The sequence below is a fragment of the Castor canadensis genome, chromosome X (assembly GCF_047511655.1).
Source record: "Castor canadensis chromosome X, mCasCan1.hap1v2, whole genome shotgun sequence".
NCBI classification, from domain to species: Eukaryota; Metazoa; Chordata; class Mammalia; order Rodentia; family Castoridae; genus Castor; species Castor canadensis.
The window spans coordinates 29,170,530-29,188,541 of NC_133405.1; positions in this window are offsets into that span (position 1 = coordinate 29,170,530).

Genomic DNA, 18,012 nt, shown 5'->3' on the forward strand with positions numbered 1-18,012 from the left:
TTTCTGAGTTTTAAATGGTCAGAGAAGAAAGTCATGATTCCTCAACTTAAGAATAGACTACAATTATTGCTTTTATTGGTTTCATGCACAGGAGAATAGTATAGTTAACCTACAAAATCTTGTGACAAGTGCCTTAAACCATTTGGGATGCTTTAATCAAATACATTAGACCAGGCAATTTATAGACAATAGGCATATATTATGGACAATTCTGGAGGATGGGAATTCCAACATCAAGGTGCTAACAGATTCATGGTGCAAACCCATTCCTCATAGACAGTGCCTTCTACATGGCATTATGTAGAGGAAAAGGTGAATAAACTCCCTCAGGATTCTTTTTTACAAGGTACTAATCCCATTCATGAGGACTCTGTTCTCAAGACCTAGCCACCACCCAAAGAAGGTTGTTAATATCTTCCTTAATAGCATCATCTTGAAGATTAATTTCAATATATGTTTTGTGGATGACACAAGTGTTCAAACCATAGCACCAAGTAATTGTGTCTCATTAGAATCTAATTGCCCATTTGGGTGTCTACTTAGGCAATAGATTGTTGAGTTTCCTGGTGTTCAAAAAAGCAGTATAAAAAGGAACCTGGGCAAAGAAACAACTCTGAGTTTCCTCTAGATAAAGAGCACACTGAGGAAAATAACTAGGCTCCAGGGAACTGGCTGTATAGGTCCAAGTGCCTCAGAAGTAAAGGTTTCTGGCTGTACCACTGATGGTAGGAGCTATGATAGTTGAGACAACAATTCATATGGGAACTCTTTATTTTTTTCCTCTAAGAAACTACACAGAGTAAACTTACTTATAAAGGCCTTGAAACACTCATGAATGGACCTTACCAGACATTTACTATTTGAACATATGATATACAGAAATCCTGGAATGTCAATCAGGATTAGCAATGGATAACAAAGAAGAATTCAGCTGTGGGCATTTTGCTAAAGAGAGATTTGTCTTTATTTTCCTTTTTACCCTCTGAACCTTTCAACTCTAAAATAGGCCAAAAGAAGACCTCACTATGAACCTTTGACTCCAAAGTACTCATTTAAAATATGTGAAAGATCAGCCCTTCTCTTCTTATTTCAGAGCCATAGAACAAAAGCATTGCTTGCAGTGAGAGAGGTTAAAGCTTTAAAGTAGATTGGGAATTACTGACTTTTACTGAAATGAGCATTCAATAACTAAAATTAACATCTTAGTCTTTTATTTGAAATCTATAATATATTTAATTTATGGATTCACTTCCATAGGTTTATGAAAATCATGTGTATCTTCTGTAAGTAAAAATAATAGGTTATTAAATGATAATTTAAAGTTTGATTATTCACAAAAATTCATGGAAAGGCTAAGGATGTATCTCAATGGTAGAGTGCTTGCCTAGCATGTATGAGGACATGGGTTTGATCCCTAGCACTGTAAAACAAATAAAACAAAAAATTCATGGAAGATATAATTGTTATGAACTATATCATTCATCAAATTAAAAAAATTACCAATTCTTCACTTAGACATCTTGATATTAATTTCTGCTTATACTAGTTTATAAAACTATATCTTCTAAGCCGGTGGCTCATGCCTGTAACCTTAGCTACTCAGAAGGCAGAGATCAGAAGGATCAAAGTTCAAAGCCAGCCTGGGCAAATATTTCATGAGGAGACCCTATCTCAAAAAACTCTATCACAAAAAAAGGGCTAGTGGAGTGGCTCAAGGTATAGGCCCTGAGTTCAAGCCCCAGTACCTCTAAAAATATATATATCTTCTATAATCACTATTCTTATTTGCTTATCATTTTATTTTCAATTCTTCTTATTTTAATCTACAAATGAAAAACTGCATATATGGTATATGACATGACATGAAGATATATGTACACATTGTAAATAATTATGTCAGTCTCAATAGTATGGCATCACCTCAAATACTTATCACTTTTTTATATGAACATTTAAAATCTATTCTGTCTTTAATGTTCAAGTACCCAACACAACAGAATTAAATGTAGTCACCGTGCTGTACAACAGATGTCTAAAACTTGTTTTACCTATATAACTAAAATGCTATCACCTTCAAATAATGTCTTCCATTTTGGCCCCATATCTCTGGACCATTGACCCATCAATCCACTCTCTGATTCAATGAGTTTTATTTCCTTAGGTTCTACATATCAGTGAGATCATGCAGCATTTATTTTTCTATGTTTGTCCTCTTTCATCTAAAATAACATCCTCCAGGGTCATCCATAAATTTGCAAATGATAGGATTACAGGATTTCTTCTTTTTAAGGCTAAATATTATTTCATTGTGTATATACATCTTTCTGTCTTTTCATCAGCTACTGGGTACTGAGGTTGATTGTGTATCTTGACTATGTTGAATAATACTGAAATAAATATGGGAATAGAGATATCTCTTCAATAGATTCATTTCCTATACTTTGGATATTTACTTGGAGGTGTGATTGTTGGATCATATGGTAGTTCTCTTCTTAATGTTTTGAGGAAACTTGATAGAGTTTTCTATGACAGTAAAGATGGTTTACATTTCCACCAGTTGTACACAAGTTTTCTAATTTCTCCACATCTTTACCTCTCCTTCCTATTTTTCTCTTTTGAGAAAAAAATCTAATTCTTGAAGGTATGAGGTGGTATCTCAGTGTGGTTTTAATATGCATCTTCCTGATGATTAGTGAGATGAGTTTTTTCCCTATACTTTAGTTGGTCTTTCGTATGCCTTCTTTTGGGGCATGTCTTTCCTGTTGCAAATTTTTTAATCAACTTAATTTTCACTTGTGTTTAATTTGCATTTGTGCAGTGTACCATTGCCTACTCCTTTTTTCTACCTTCAAATCCTTATTATCAGTTTGGTGGAAGACACCTATTCCTTTGCTAGGTAAGTTTTGCCTTATTTATATTCATTTTGATTATTTTTACCATGCTTTTATAAATGTAATTGTACTACTTGTGCATTTTAATTTATTATTCAAATTAACAGTCAATGAAATTGTCTTTTGGTTTACAGTATTTTATGAGTTTTAACACATGTGGGTTTGTGTAAACACTGCCACAATCAAAATACAGAACCATCCTCAAAAATTCTCTCAGATTATCTCTTCATAGTTATATATACTTCCTGCCCCATCATTCTGGCTAATCTTTCTCCATCATTATAATATGTTTTTTTTGAGAAAGTCATGTTATGCACTATATTATGAACATTTCATCTCAGTGGAATGATATGATAGATGGTCTTTGTGATTGGTTTCATTTTTTATTGTTGTGCTGGGTGGGGTACATTGTGGCATTTACAAAAGTTCTTACAATATATTAAATATATCATACTTGAATTTACCCCCTCCACCATTCATTTTGCTCTTAGTACCCAACTCCCCCTGTCTCTGAGAAGAACCTGTTCTGGCTTCCTTTTCTCTGATTTTGTACAAGAAAAAACATAAAAGATAATAAGAGAAACATGATGTTTTTGCTAGTTTAAGATAAAGATACCTACACAGGGAGATTCTTAGTGTTGTTTCCATGCATATATGTATTACAAAATTTTTTATCATTGCTTAAGTTTAAATATCAAGGCATCTGATTATTGCATAACATGTTTACATGCTAATTTATTTTAAAATTTATTAGAAACTATCAAGCTATTTGCACATTTGCTGTGAAATTTTATATTCTCATGTATGAGCAGTTCTGACATTCAGTATCTCCTCTAGCTCTTGCTATTATTGTCAGGTTTTTTTATTCATTTATTTACATGTGCATACATTGTTTGGGCCATTTCTCTCCCTGCTCGCTGGCTCTCTCTTTCTCCCCCACATACACCCCTTGCTTCCAGGCATAACCTGTTCTGTCTTTATCTCTAATTTTGTTGAAGAGAAAACATAAGCAATAATAAGAAAGACAAAGCATTTTTGCAAGTAGAGATAAAGATAGCTATATAGAGAGATTCCTAGCATTGTTCCCATACACAAATGTGTTACAACCCAAGTTGATTCCTTTCTGACTAACCTTTTCACTAGTTCCTACTCTCATTCTCATACTGATCTCTGTCACTTTAAGGTTTCTGTATGAGTTCCCCTGCAGTGGGACATCAAAACTTTCATATTTTGGGTTTGTTACCTATACCCATAACTTCTGTATGTGCTCTGCCCTTATCACATGACCCAAGTCCAACCACATAGCTGTATTTTCCCTAGATCTAAAGTCTGCATATGAGGGAGAACATGCGATTTTTGGTCTTCTGAACCTGGCTAACCTCGCTCAGAATAATGTTCTCAGGTTACATCCATTTACTTGCAAATGATAATATTTCATTCTTTTTCAAGGCTGAATAAAATTCCATTATGTATAAATACCACATTTTCTTGATCCATTAGTAAGTAGTGGGACATCTTGGTTGTTTCCTTATTTGGCTATTGTGACTAATTCTGCAATAAACATGGGTGTGAAGCTGCCTATGGAGTAACCTGTGTTGCATTCTTTGGGTATATCCCCAGGAGTGGGATTACTGGATCATATGGCAGGTCTATGTTTAGATTTTTAAGAAGCCTCCAAACTTTTTTTCAGAGTGGTTTCACTAGCTTGCATTCCCACCAACAGTGTATGAGGATTCATTTCTCCTCACATCCTCAGCAACACCTGTGGTTAGTGGTTTTTTTGATGATGGCTATTTTAACAAGGGTGAGGAGGAATCTTAGTGTGGTTTTGATTTGTATTTCCTTTATGGCTAGAGACAGTGAGCATTTTTTCATATGTTTTTTGGCCATTTGAATTTCTTCTTTTGAGAAAGTTCTGTTTAGTTCAGTTGCCCATTTCTTTATTGGTTCGTTGATTTGGGGAGATTTTAGTTTCTTAAGTTCCCTGTATATTTTGGTTATCAGTCCTTTGTGTGATGTATAGCTGGCAAATATTTTCTCCCACTTTGTGGGTGGTCTTTTCAGTTTAGACACCATGTCTTTTGTTGTGCAGAAGCTTTTTAGTTTTATGAAGTCCCATTTGTCCATCCTTTCTCTTAGTTGCTGAGCTACTGGGGATCTATTGAGGAAGTCCTTCCCTATACCTATTATTTCCAGAGTGTTTCCTGCTCTTTCTTGTACTAACTTTAGAGTTTTGGGTCTGATATTAAGGTCCTTCATCCATTTTGAGTTTATACTAGTACAGGGTGATCAACACTGATCCAGTTTCAGTTTTTTGCAGATGGATAACCACTTTTCCCAACAACATTTGTTGAAGAGACTGTCTTTTCTCCATCATATTTTTTTGGTGTGTTTTTCAGAAGTAAGATGGGCATAGTTGTGTGGATTCATATCCAGGTCCTCTATTATGTTCCACTGGTCTTCATGTTTGTTTTGTGTCAGTACCATGCTGTTTTTATTGATATTGCTTTGTAATATAGTTTGAAATTGGGTATTTTGATACCTTCAGCATTGCTCTTTTTGCTGTGTGTTGCCTTGGCTATTCATGTTCTCTTGTGCTTCCAAAAGAACTTGAGGGTATATTATTCAATCTCTGTGACGAATGTCATTGGGATTTTGATGGGAATTGCATTAAACATGTAGATTGCTTTTGGTAGTATTGCCATTTTTACTATGTTGAGTCTATCCATCCATGAGCATGGGAGATCTCACCACCTTCAGTAGTCTTCCTCGATCTCTTTCTTCCATGGTTTGTAGTTCTACTTGAAAACGTAATTTGCATCCTTTGTTAAGTTTACACCTAGGTATTTGAATTTTTTGAGGCTGTCATAAATGGAATTGCTTCCATATATTCTTTCTCAGTCTCTTCATTATTGGTGTATAGAAAAGCTAATGGTTTTTGTAAGTTGATTTTGTATTCTGCCACCTTCCTGTAGCTATTTATGTTATCTAGGAGTTTTTAGGTAGAGTTTTTTTGGGTCTTTAAGGTATAAATTCATATCATCTGCAAACAGGGCTATTTTGGCAGTTTCTTTACTTATTAGTATTCCTTTTATTTCTTCTTCTTGCCTTATTGCTCTTGCTAGGATTTCCAGTACTATGCTGAATAGGAGTGGGGATCATGGGCACCCTTGTCTCATACCTGATTTTAGGGGAAATGTTTTCTGTTTTTCACCATAAAGTATGATGTTGACTATAAGTTTGTCATATATAGCTGTTACAATGTTAAGGTACTTTCCTTCTATTCCTAGTTTTCTTAGAGCTTTTATCATGAAGTGGTGTTGGGTCATGTTGAAGGCTTTTTCTGCATCTATTGAGATGATTGAGTGTATTTTTTAATGCTTCTATTAATGTGCTATACTACATTTATAGATTCATGTATAAGAACCACCCCTGCATCCATGGAATGAAGCCAACTTGGTCATGGTGGATGATCTTTCTGATGTGATGATGGATTCGCTTTGCCATTATTTTATTGAGAATATTTGCATCAATGTCCATTAAGGAGATTGGGCTATATTTCTCCTTTTTCCAGGTGTCTTTGTCTGCTTTTGGGATGAATGTAATACTGGCCTCATAAAATAAATTAGGCAGTGTTCCTTCCCTTTCTATTTCGTGGAATAGTTTAAGGAGGGTTGCTATTGGTTCTTCTTTAAAGGTCTGACAGAATTCATTACAGAATCCATCAGGTTCTGTACTTTTCTTTTTGTGGAGACTCTTTATTTGGTGCTTCAATTTCATTTTGTATTATAGATCTATTCAGGTGATTAATGTTCTCTTGTTTCAATTTTGGATGGTCATAAGTATCTAGAAATCTGTCCATTTCTTCAAGATTTTCAAATTTGTTAGACTATAGGTTCTCAAAGTTGTCTCTGATGATTTCTTGGATTTTCGTGGTGTTTGCTGTTATCTCCCCTTTTGCATTTCTGATTTTACTGATTTGGGTTTTTTTCTCTCCTCATTTTAGTCAGGTTTGCCAAGAGTCTGTCCATCTCATTAATTTTTTCAAAGAACCAAGTTTTTGTTTCACTGATTCTTTGTATTTTTTTTGTTTGTTTGTTTTTTCTATTTCATTGATTTCAGCCCTTATTTTTATTATTTCTGGCATTCTGCTTGTTGAAGGATTTGCTTATTCTTGTTTTTCTATGAGTTTTAGATGAATCATTAGGTCATTGGTTTCAGATCTTTCTGTCTTTTTAATAAATGTACTCATGGCTATAAACTTTCCTCTCAGGACTGCCTTTGCTGTATCCCATATGATCTGGAGGTCATGTTTTCATTTTTATTAACTTTTAATTTCCTCTTTTATTGCATCAATGACCCATTGATCATTAAGGAATGTGTTGTTCAGCTTCCAACTGTTTGCATGTTTTTTACTGTTGTTTTTGTTGTTGAGTTCTAGTTTTAATGCATTGTGATGAGATAGAATGCATGGGATTATTTCTATTTTCTTCCATTTGCTGAGGGTTACTTTGTACCCTAAGATACGATAAAATTTGGAGAAGGTTCCATGGGCTGCTGAGAAGAATGTATATTGTGCAGCAGTTGGATGAAATATTCTGTAGAAATCAGCTAAGTCCATTTGATATATGGTGTGATTTAGATCTAGGATTTCTTTATTGCTTTTTTGTTTGGATGACCTATCTATTGGTGATGGGGGGTATTAATGTTTCCCAATACCACTGTGTTGGAGTTTATATACGTTTTTAGGTCCTTCAGAGTATGTTTGATTAAATTGGGTGCATTGACATTGGGTGCATATAGGTTGATAATTGTTATTCCTTTTTGGTGCATTTCCCCTTTTATTAGTATGGAATGTCCTTCTTTATCTTGTTTGATCAATGTAGGTTTGAAGTCTACATTGTCTGAGATAAGTATTGCTACTCCTGCTTGTTTTCCCCTTTTATTAGTATGGAATGTCCTTCTTTATCTTGTTTGATCAATGTAGGTTTGAAGTCTACATTATCTGAGATAAGTATTGCTACTCCTGCTTGTTTTCAGAGGCCATTGTCTTGGTAAATCTTCTTCCAGCCTTTCACCCTAAGTCAGTGCTTGTTTCTGTCAATGAGATGGGTCTCCTGTAAGCAACAGATTGTTGAATCTTCCTTTTTAATCCAGTTTTGGTTGACCTTGTCTAGTTACATCTCCATGAAATTCACAGTGATTTCTTGCAGGATTTCTTCTTTCAGAGTATTCTTGTGGGCTTCATTGTGTTCCTTGGGATAGTTTATCTTTGTTTCATTTGAGTCTGGAACTGGGTATCTGTTTATTCATTTCCCTTTGTATTCAGTACTACTTTATTTTTGGAGGGAGAATGGTTTCCATCCCTTTTTCATCTTCCCATCATTCCACTTGGTGCTGTTTCTTTCCCTTGTCTGTGTGCAATTTAGTATTAACAAACTCTCAATAGTAAAAATAACGAAACCAAGAAAGAAAGAGAAAAAAGAAAGAAAGAAAAAAAAGAGAATCAAAGAAATCAACAAGACAACAAATGCTTAGAAAGAAAGAAAAAAAATATTCAGGTTCAAGAACAATAGCATTTCAGTCTTAGCAGTTTTGGTGTTACTCTTTCAGCATCTAGTCCTGGTGTTGGTATTTAAGCAGAGGCTCTGTCTTAGTCTCACCAGGTGGTTGGGGAGACTTGCCAGTATTTTTTTTTCCTGTCTTTTAGCAGCAGCTGCTTAGTCAGCTCCTCCCTTAGTGAGGTGTGGCTTGTCCTCAGGTTCTGGAGATTAGCTCTTGGGCCCGCTAGCCATCCTGCTTTGGAATTGGGTTCTTGCTATGTTGATTTATTGAGGGCTTGTTACTTTGCCTTGTGCCCTTTCTCTGGGGCAAGGTCAGAGATCCATCAGACGGCTCTCTGCTGTCAGTATGTTATGCTTGTTTTTTGGCTGTTTGACTTTGGATGTTGCTCACTGGTTCAGGAGACAAGTTTTGTGGACCGCTATCTGCCATATTTCAGGCAGTGGCTCATCACCCACCTACTGTCAGCCTGTCTGCTTTTCCAGGCTTTTTTTACTGAAAGTTCGCATGGAGATCATCTCTTTGCTCTTGCCCCCTTCTCCAGTGCAGCGGCTTATCGGCAGTCTAATTTTTCAGGCTTTATTTAATGAAAGTTCCCATGGGGATCAGCTCCTTGCCTCTCCCCCCTTCTCCGGTGAGCTCAGTGCACCCTGCCCCCTCTGCTACATGTTCTTTTTCAGTTCCTTATTTGTTATTCAGGATTTTTTTTGCAGGGAGGGGGTGAGTCTGTCCTGGGAGTTGTGCTGATTTATCCCAGGGGTAACTGTGGGAACACCATGTGCCACTTATTTGCTCAGCTGTTGTTCTGCATCTCCCAAGCAGGTTTAGAGCCAGCATCTGGCAGAGCAGGAGGCCTCCTGTTTTCTCAGTGTAATGTGGCGTGGAGAAGCTTTGTACTAGCTAGGGGTTCAGGGTGCCAGAGTTTTGCTTCTTCTTGGTGGTTTTCTCTGCCAAGTGTGGCTCCAGCATTTCAGCAAAATTTTTAATTTACAGAGCTCACACTGTCTGCTTCCTCTCTCTTGTCACCATCTTGGATTTCCTCTTATTGCCAGTTTTGATACCAATTTTATAAGTGTATCCTGGCATTTCCTAGCAGTATTACCTTGCATCATCTTAATTGTTAGATATTGAACATATGTGGTTATTTGTCATCCTTATATCCTTTTAACTGTCCCATGTTTTGCTCACTTTTAATTGGACTATTTATTTTATCACTACTGTGTTTTGTGAGATTTATATATTCCTAATGCAAATTCTTTACTATGTATGTGCTTTGAAGTATTTCCTCTCAACTTGTAATTTGTGCTTATTCTCTTTACAGTGTCATCCTTCACAATGCAAATTTCCTTTTAGTTTTTATTGAGTTTAATTCACCATTTATTGATTTTCTTGGACATGTTTTTGGTATCATGTCTAGGAAATCCTTAATAACCTCAATTTGAAACTATTACTCCTATATTTTCTCCAAAACTTATTAAGTTTAGAAACACATTACATATGCATACATGTTTAGATCTATGATCCAAAAAAAGTTAATTTTATGTAGGAAGTTAGGCTCAGGTTCAACCTCTTTCTAGATTCTGTTATGGATCTGAAATCAACCCATGATTTAAAAAAATACCATAATTTATCTTTTGAATTGCTTTTATACCCTTGTCATAAGTCAGTTAAGCTTATTTCTGTAGTTTTTACCTGTGTAGTTTCTTTGCTGTTCCATTGAGTTATGTGTCTCTCCTTTTGACAGCAGTACGATAACTTGATTACTGTGGAATTACAATGCACATCAGAATTAGGTAGCATGATTTCTCAAAATCTATTATTCTTTATGTGAATTATCTTTAACTATTCTGATTTCTTTGCTTTTTCATGTATTTTAGAATCCACATCTATATACCTATAAATAATCCAAAGCTATTTTGAATTAATAGATAGATATTTTAGTATGTTGAATACTCTAACCAATTAACAGTATGTGCCTTTCCATGTATTTAAGTCTTCATGAATTTCTTCATCATTTTGTAGTTTTCAGCATATTGATCTATATATGTTTCTTTCATATATGTTGAATTTAAGCATTTTTTAGCATCCATGAGAGATTGGTTCCAGGACAACCTGTGAATATCAAATCTGAAGGTATTTAAGTCCCAAATATAAAATGTCTTAATATTTGTATATAAACTATGAACTTCCTTCTGTATCATTTAAATATAATCTGTTGATTAATTTGATACTAATACAATGTAAGTAGTTATTATACTGTATGGTTTAGGGAATAATGAGAAGAAAAAAGTCTGTATATGTTCAATACAAATGCACTAGCTTTCAAATATTTTCAATGCATCATTGATTGAATCCACTGATGCAGAGTTTCTGCATATAGAGGGCTAATTTTACACATATATGTATACATATGATACACTACACATGATAATTATGTTATATATGGTTATATGTACACTAATTATATATGTGTGATTTTGATTTTCATGCATTTTTGGCAGTACTGGGGGTTTAAATTCAGGGACTGCACTTGATAGGCAGGTACTCTGCCAATATAGCCACACTCCCAGCCCATTTTACTGTTAGTTATTTTCAGGTAAGGTCTTACACTTTTGCTTAGGCTGGTCTTGAACTACAATCTTACCTATCTTAGTCTCATGAGTAGCTAGGATCAGAGGTGTGCATCTCTGTGCCTGGTTTCATTGGTAATAGAACAAATTTGTCCATTCTTTTAAAATTTATATATCCTATTTTAATTTTTCTTGCTACATTTTACCTCCAATCAATGTTAAATAGGAACAGTGAGTGTAAACAGGATACTTTCTTCTCAAACTTGGGGGAAAAGTATTTAGTCTTTTACCACTAGACATTATGTTCAGTGGGGTTTGTGTAAATGGTCTTCATCAGGTTGGTGACTTTCCTGAAAATTTTTTTCTGAAATATTTTGGATTTTATAATTATTCTATGCAGTTATTTATGTATTATATAGTTTTTTCTCCTTTAGTCTGTTAATGTAATTTGATGAATACATTGAATATCAGATATTGAAATAGCCTAATATTTCATGGGTAAATCTGCTTGGACATGGTTTGTTGCTTATTTTTATATTCTTGAATTTGATTTGCTGAAATTTCAGGTTGTATATCTATACATGATGAATATTTTTGTGTTCTGTTACTAGATACTGTCCAGCAAAACCATATGAACCTGAGAGTTTCTATACCAAAATGTATTTAATTATGAAGTCACTTTCTTTAATGATTAAAAGATTATTGAATTATTAATTTTATATTGGATGTGGTTTGATAATTTAATGTTTTGGGGGAATTGGGGTATTTGTGCTTTTAAGATAAGGTGTCAAATTACAGGTCTCAATTATAATGTACTATTTTATTATTATCTTTTAAATATTTGTAGGAAACTATAGTGATCAACTGCATAATTTCTGATATTAGTAATCTAAGATTTCTCTCTCATTCATTATAAGTATTGCTATATATTTATCAGTTTTATCAAACATTTGAAGGTACAGTTATTAGGTTTTGTTTTCTCTTTTGTTCTCTTATTTTCAGTCTCATTAAGTTCTGTTCTTACTTTTACTATTTCCTTATTTCTGCTTGCTTTGTTCTTATTTTGCACTCATTGAGGTATTTCCTTGATATAGGATTTTTTTAAATTATTTGTGACATCTCTCATTTTCTAATAAAAGTAATTAATGCTTTTCCTTCCCTGAAAGCAATGTGCATTTGATTTTCAGGTTTGTTCTAGCAAAAAATACTTTTTAATTTTCCTTTAGATCTTCTGCTTGATCTAGCCATTAGTTCAAAATATGTTGTTTAATTTTCAAGTGTTTGGAGACATAGCTCGTCTTTTGTTATTGATTTTTACTTTAATTACATATTTACCAAATTACATAGTTGCCATTCCATTTTGTTATTTTATATTTGTTTTATTTAGTTCATGACCAAGGAAATTGGTCAATGTTTTATATGCATGTGAAAAGATTGTGTATCCTACTGTATTGTTTGTAGTGTTCTGTAGATACTAATTTGATTCAGTCTGAAAATGATGTTCAATATTCTGTAACATAGCTGATTTTCTGTCCACTTGTCTATCAGTTAGTTAGAAAGGATTGTTGATACGTTCAATTATTATCATAGTTGTCTTCTACTCTTTCCAGTTCTATCAGTTTTCATTGCATGAGTTTTGAATGACTTTTATTGTAATGAATACATATTTATAATTATTATGTATTGGTGAATTCATCCTTATTTTATAATGTAATGTTTCTCCTTGCCAGGAAATGTTACTTCCACTGAATCCTGTGATATCCAATATTAATATAGCAACCTCATACGTCTTTTGTTCGGTGATTTCACAATTTATTTTTCCATCCTTTTATTTTCAAATTACCTGTTTCATTATATACCTGGCCCCAATATAGGGTTATTTGACTTATAATTTTTCAGTTATACAAATTTTGAATTATCTTTTCTTAGGCTAGTAATACATGTATTTTTTAAAAATCTACTCTAACCACTTCTACACTTTAATATGTTTACATTTCAAGCTATTTTGTGAGACAGTCACATTATTTAGCCATTTAAGGTATGAAATTGTGTAAACTCTCCCATAATTCATTTAGAATATTTTTGTCAACTCTACAATATGTTCTGTACCAATTAGCAGTCACCTACACACTTCCACTTAATCCCTCCTACTCTAGGCAGTTTGCTAATCTACTTTCTGACTCTATAGATTTGACTATTCTGAGTATTTATTCTAAGTGGAATTACATGGTATATGGTCTTTTGGTACCATAGTATTTCCAAATGTATCCATATTAGAGCACATATCAGTACTTCATTTATTTTATTGATGAATAATACTTCATTGTATTGACATGCCACATTCATTCTTCTGGAGATGGACAATTGGACTGTTTATATCTTCAGACTAATATGCATGACATTGCTATTGAAATTTATGCATTATTTGGTATCCAAATACCTGTTTTTGATTCTCTTTGGTATCCCCTATCTAATAGGATTTACATAAAATAACCATGTTTAGCCTACTGAGGGACTAATGCTATTTTGGTGTGCTTTGACCTAGAATAATTATTTTATTACTTGTTTTCTTTTAGGTCCATCCTTTTTTTTACCTTTATTCTACTCTCTCTCTTTTCAGTTGTGAACATTTTCAATATTGTAAAATTTGTCTATTGTAATTTTTTACTAATATTTGGTTTTAAACTCAGAATAACACTTGACACACAGACGCAGATTTTTTTGTACTTTAGTTATTTTTCAGGTAGGCTCTCTCGGTTTTGCCTGGGACTGGCCTTAGACCATGATCCTCATGCCTACTACCTGTAGCATATCTGGGATCATATGTGCATACTACCATGCCCAACTTATTGATCAAGATGATATCTCACTGTTTTGTCCAGGCTGTCCTCAAAATTTAATCTTCCTAATTTCCACATCCTTCATAGCTGAGATTAAATGCATGAACCACCATAACTAACTATCTATTATAATTTTCACTATGTAGTTTTTAGTGATTACTCTTCAGATTGTGATGTGCAAATCTGATGTTTTATAATTCATGTAAGATTAATATTTTATCACTTTGACTAGAACGTAAAAATTCTGTCATCAAATAAGTGAGTTTATCCTCCACCAAGTGTATTTTGATTTTACTTATTTTTCTACATATATAAAAACACTCTCAACAAAGTTACAATTTTTTTTCAAATTTCAAATGTATTTTAAAGGAGAAAAATCTATTATATTTACCACCATATTTACCATATTGATTACTTTTCCTTCATTTCTGATTTTCCAAAATTTTATGTGTTGTCATCTCCTGCTAATCTGAAGATATTTCATTAGCAACTTTTCTAGAGAAGTGTTCTGATGATGGGTTTTCTTATTTTTCTTTCATCTTATTTTGTTGTGGTTTCACCTAAATTCCTGAAGGATGGAATTGTGGCTAGCAGTTTATTTCATTATTTTGAAAAATATGCCACATTTACTTTGCTTTCATGGTTTCTGATGAGAAGTTTACATTTGTTAAAGTCATTACTCATTGTATTAATTTGCTAGAGCTTTCATAAGAAACCATCCCATATTGGCCAACTTAAATACCAAAAATTTGTTTTCTTAACCTTCTGTCACATAGAAGTCAAAACTCAAAGTTTTGGAAGGGTTGGATTCTTCTAATGCCTCCCTCATTGACTTGTACATGGGAATCTACTCCCTGTGTGTTCACTTGTTACTTCCTATCTGTGTGTCTATGTATATATCTCCTCTTCTTATAAGGAAAAACTCAGTTTAAGGCCCAAGATAATGACTACATTTTAACTTAACCTCTTTGGAGACCCTATCTCCAAATGAAGTCACATTTTGATGTGATGCAGATTATGAATTCAACATAGGGATTTTTGTGAGACACAAATAAGCCCATACCATTCATCTTAGTTAATTATTATTATTACTTTTTTTTTGTGGTATTGGGGTTTGAGCTTAGGGCCTATACCTTAAGCCACTCCACCAACTCTTTTTTTATGATGGGTTTGTTAGAGATAAGGTCTTGGGAATTATTTTCCCAGGTTGGCTCTGAACTGCTTTTCTCCTGATATCCACCTCCTGAGTAGCTAGGATTATAGGCATGAGCCAGTGGCACCGGGCTGTGGTTTTATGTTTCTAAAAATGTTTATTGTATATAGTTATCAGCATTCAAATTATGGTATGTCCTGGTTGTATTTCTAGGAATTTGACTTGTTTACATTTCGCTGATCTTCTTAAATTTATTTGAAAATGTCTCTTGCATGACTTAATCACCAGTCTAAGATATGGGTAATATTTTATTTGGTACAAGTCTCAGAGTTTTTGGTATTATTGGTAAGGTCTAGTCTACTTGTAACTCATGGATAAGTCTAGGATTTGATGGACTTCTTTATGGGGGTCACTTTTTTATGCTTCTCGTTTTCTGTAAAATTCCTGGCGTTTCATGGCTTCCTGAGGCTCTCTATTTTGACTGCTCATCCAGAAAACTAGAGCTTATTTTTTTATCTCACTCTGACACAAACTTCACAATGGTTGCCACTATGGGGTCAAGCAGAGGAAACAAAAAGAAAAACATAGACTTTTTAAAGTCAATAGAATGGCAGCTCTTATTTTTGAAACTTATGGACTCCCTAGATCTCTGTTCCCACCTCTATGAATTACCTAAATGTAAGGTCAAGATAATAGAGAGAAGTAATACAGCAAAAGTTTTTGACACTTTCTGAGAGAGTTAGATGTTCTCGCTCATGGACCCTTGAGACAAAAACAGAGAATTTTTCTTCAGGCTTTCTCTTTTTGTTCCCTACTTTCACCTTTTGAATGCCAGACTGAATTGTGTTGATGCCCAAAAACATGTTTGCTATGTTGCTTTGCCTTGAGTATTTTAGTTGATATCTAAAGGAAGTTTATAGTTAACAGTTAGGTTAGCAACTTTCCTCAAAGTTCCACATTAATTACAAACATTAAAAAAAACCCTTTAACATTATTTTTTGGCATGAAAATTTGACTTTTTTCTCTTAAAGCTACTTTTGTGAAGAAGGGAAAAATTACACTGTTAGTTCACCTAGAACCATGTTTTAATTAAGTAACTAGTATATACTTCTCTAAGAATGTCTGGAAAGAATAGTTGTTGAAATTAACATCAAATGTGGCTGGCTATTCAATCATACTTGAAGTGTGGTATAAGAATATTGTTGTAGAAGACTTATCACTGAACAGCCACATTCTAGAATCTATTTGAGTAGATTCAAAAACTTTAGACAAATTATATAAGACAGTGACTGCAAGTATTTTATACGTTTGTTTTTCTACTCCCAATTTCCAAATTTTGAATCATCTGTCAAGTGAATATAGCTTTAGAAATATTTTTTAAAGACACCAGTATTTAGAGATATTTTTAAAAGACACCAGTATTATAATGGAAATATTTGCTTAGCTGCAGATTGTAAGATTATGCTCACATGTGTGAAATATTTGGATAAAAATGTCTAGAAACAGTCCAGATGCTCTAAAATTGATGAACATATTAAGAAAATGTGATATACATTATATATATAATAATATATCATTCAGCTATAATGTAGAAAACTCCCACAAAAAACTCCTCGACATCACAAACACCTTCAGCAAAGTAGCAGGATACAAAAGTAATTTACAAAAATCAGTACTTTTCTATATAGCAACAATGACCAAACTAGAAAAAATGCAGGAAAACAATTCCACTTACAATAGCCTCAAAAAATAAAATACCTAGGAACAAACTTAACAAAGAAAGTGAAAGACCTCTAGAATGAAAACTATAAATAATTGCTGAAAGAAATCAAAGACTACAGAATATGAAAAGATCTCCCATGCTCATGGGTTGGCAGAATCAACATAGTAAAAATGGCTATACTACCAAAAGCAATCTACATGTTCAATGCAATCCCCATCAAAATTCCAATGACATTCACCAAAGAGATTAAAAAATCAACCCTAAAATTCATTTGGAGGCACAAAACACTGTGAATAGCCAAGGCAATACTGAGCAAAAAGGCAACGCTGGAAATATCAAAATACCCAACTTCAAATTATGCTACAGAACTGTAGCAGTAAAAACAGCATGGTGCTGGCACAAAAGCAGACAAGAAGATCAATGGAACAGAATATAAGCTCCATATATGAATCCATGCAACTATGCCCACTTTATTTTTGACAAAATCTCCCAATAGATAAGATGGAAAAAAGTCTTTTCAACAAATGTTGCTGAGAAAACTGGATATCTGCATGAAGAAAAGTGAAACTAGATGCATGTCCTCAAAGTGGATTGAAAACCTTAATGTAAAATCTAAATTCTTCATGTTATTGCAGAAAAGAGTAGGAAATACACAGGAACATATAGGCATAGGCAATGACATCCTCAGTAGAACTCAAATGGTTTTGCAACTAAGAGAAAGGATTGACAAATGAGACTACATGAAATTAAAACATTTTTGGACAACACAGAAATGATCACCAGATTGAAGAGGCAGCACACAGAATGGGAGAGCATCTTTGCCAGCTGTACATCTAATAAGGGATTAATAACCAGAATATACAGGGAGTATAAAAACTAAACTCTCAAAAAATCAATGACCCAATGAAGGAAGTATTAGGAAAATGAACTGAACAGAACTTTTTCAAAGGAAGAAGCCCACATGGCCAAAGCCCAAGAAGAAATGCTCAACATCCCTGACCATAAAAGAAATGAAAATCAAAACCACAATAAAATTCCACCTCCCTCCTGTTATAATGACTATCAAGAGCACAAACAACAAATATTGGCAAGGATGTGGGGAAAAAAAGAACCTCATACACTGCTGGTGGGAATGTAAGCTAGTAAACCACTGTGGAAAACAGTATGGAGTCTCCTTAAAAAAACTAAAAATAGATCTGCCATGTGATCCAGCAATACCATTCCTAGGAATACACTCAAAGTTATCTGAGTCAGGTTACACCAAAGGGACCCA